At 36.7% G+C, this 2,500-nt stretch overlaps 1 protein-coding gene and 1 long non-coding RNA gene across 2 annotated transcripts in view; one reads left to right on the plus strand and one right to left on the minus strand.

Annotated features, from left to right (window-relative positions):
• Nucleotides 1-2,500, plus strand: part of LOC135217293 (uncharacterized) — a 102,414-nt gene that overhangs the window by 22,111 nt on the left and 77,803 nt on the right. The gene's annotated exons all lie outside the window — the stretch shown is intronic.
• Nucleotides 1-2,500, minus strand: part of LOC135217725 (latrophilin-like protein LAT-2) — a 59,402-nt gene that overhangs the window by 83 nt on the left and 56,819 nt on the right. The window contains exon 21 of the mRNA XM_064253720.1: nt 1-303. This exon is cut by the window's left edge and continues 83 nt beyond it. The gene's annotated coding sequence lies outside the window, so the exon portion shown is untranslated. The remainder of the gene's footprint in view (nt 304-2,500) is intronic.

A 2,500-nucleotide genomic window follows, 5' to 3' on the forward strand; every position in this document is an offset into this window, starting at 1 on the left:
TATCCCTTAACCAAGAGAACAGAACACTCTTCAGCAACACCCACCGTTTCTGCGACAATCCTTCAAATGTTTCTAGATTGAAAAACAAGAAAAACGTTCTTAGGTGATACGGACATCATAGACAGCCCTTTCCCTCACCGTTTCTGCGGCAATCCTGATAAACGTCTGATTTTTCGGCCGGGCGTATTTCAGTCTGGCAGCAGATTTCGCTGAAGCGGTGACTGCCATCAGAATGAAAATTGCCAGCTTGATGGATGGCAATGCCGATTGTGTTGCCATCACGAGTGGTGTTTGTATGGAACCCTGTTACGGATAACAAAAAGAGAGATGTTCTGTATATGCTGTTTCCTCGTGAAAGGTACATTACATTATTTACTGAATATTGACTGGCTATTCCTAGGAAATGGTCCTAAATTAAATTTTTCTCTTGTGAGTAATAGTCTTGCTATCCGTCCGTTGCAAAACGATAGGAAATCAATGAAAGACTAGTTAATGTCATTTGCGATATGTGCTCTCGTAGAAGCTTTCATTACTCTCACAGTTTAGTTATAGAAATATACGTAATGAAACGGAGAAGTTTCAGTTCACTTTAGAGGAAGTTTTACAACTTTTCCAATTCATTGGTATCTTTTGAATTAATTGAGGAACCCGGTTTTAAATACACTGAAGATAATTTAGGAAACTGATTCCTCACTTGGACTGTGGCACAGTCTCCCTGAGGATGTGCAACTGCAACTTGAAAAGTTCAAGATGCAACGCATTAGTACTACCCCAATGCAATCTTGTTATTTCAATAAATGACTTATGTGTTAACTTAATTTGTTTACGTCTTTTTTTTTTTTTTTCTCTTGATAACTGATCTCTTCTTTCTTTATCTCCTATCGCGTTCTGTTGCTTCTTTCAAATGAACACTATATTCTTTGGAAGCTTTAATTTCAGGTCAGTGGCCCCTGTGGGCTGTTCCATATGAATATGATTCATCTTCTGAATAATAATAATTGGTAGTAGTAGTAGTAGTAGTAGTAAGCGTGACTAATGAGAAAGAAACGTAACGTAGGAACGTTTGAAAGATTACAACCCTTCTTGAGGACGTTCTTACCTGTGCTGGCCTGTAATCTACTTCACCACAGTGTCTCACACTCCAGCCTTCGCACATATAAGCGACTAATCCAGATATGGAACCACCTAAATGCCAGCCCATCTTCACCCCATGAGGGCTCATCATCAAATTTTCATATTTCTGATGAATACGAATCCAAAGTTCTCAGAACACTAAAAGAAAATCATTGGAGTTCTTCACGTCTCTTAATGCAGGTGGCTGGAAGTATCGTGAAATATGCACTGTGGTCACTTATCCCTTGACGTTAAGTTGAGTGAAATATTGATTTTTTTTTTACGTGCAGGCGGTAGCTAAGCCTTGCACCTGGGTTAACTGGGAGTATATATAACAGAATTATAAAAACTTTGGTTATAATTTTACTCACGTTTTTAACGTTAGGCGTCATATGGACGTTAACATTGTCTAATAGCGGAGGAAGATTATTGTTTTAGATGAATTCCATTTTCTGGGAAATTCAAGCAGCCGTGATACTGATTATTACTACACAATGTCTTGCTTTTTAGAAGCAAACAGACTAAAATGATCGCTGCCTCATGTGCACATTTCACTACAGTGCAATATTGATAATAATAAATGGAATCGATAGATGTAGTACCTCAACTTTCTTTCGCGGAACACATTTTTGCGTACTCAAGATAGAAGCAACTTCGCAGAACTTGATTTTCGCGAGTTTGACGTTTTCTCATTTAGCGAGTTTGATTCGCGTTCGTGATTGTATTAAATGGACGTCACGTAATATTGCACATTTGGCAAGATAAAAAAGATTAGTTTAAACAAAACCTCTGAGCCTAACAAAGGTTTGTAAGCAACATAATGATTGAGATGACCCTGGTTTGTAAATCAAGACTGTTTCTATGCAACTAATGTTACGTTTTCGAAATGCATCTGATTTGTAAATTTAAAAAAAGGATGCATTTGAATGTCTGCAATACTATGACAATGGGTACAGCTACAGTACCGCGTGTGTATTTAAAGAAAACACTCGAATGTTTTTCCTCAAACCATTTATTTACTTATTTATTTATGTATGTATTTATTGTTCTTTTTTTTCAAATGTTCACTGCAACGAAGAAACAGGATTTAGGAAATATTTGGCTTAACATATTTTGCCTTCTTAATTTGGAGATAAGGAAATTATACACAAATAGTCTAGGTTGTTCATAGTCCAGAGGTAGGCTACACACCAGGTTTCTAAATTTCCTTTTCACCTTACAAAACTTAAGGGCCACCTTCGTAATAGGAACCATGCTGGATTTAGACCACCTTACTCTAAAACAATCAGTAGACAAACTTAGTTTGTGCTGAAAAATGAACATATTGCATCTCAGTTACAGAAATAAACAAACATTACTAGTTATAAAAACGATGAATACTTGTACT

The sequence above is a fragment of the Macrobrachium nipponense genome, chromosome 7 (assembly GCF_015104395.2).
Source record: "Macrobrachium nipponense isolate FS-2020 chromosome 7, ASM1510439v2, whole genome shotgun sequence".
NCBI classification, from domain to species: domain Eukaryota; kingdom Metazoa; phylum Arthropoda; class Malacostraca; order Decapoda; family Palaemonidae; genus Macrobrachium; species Macrobrachium nipponense.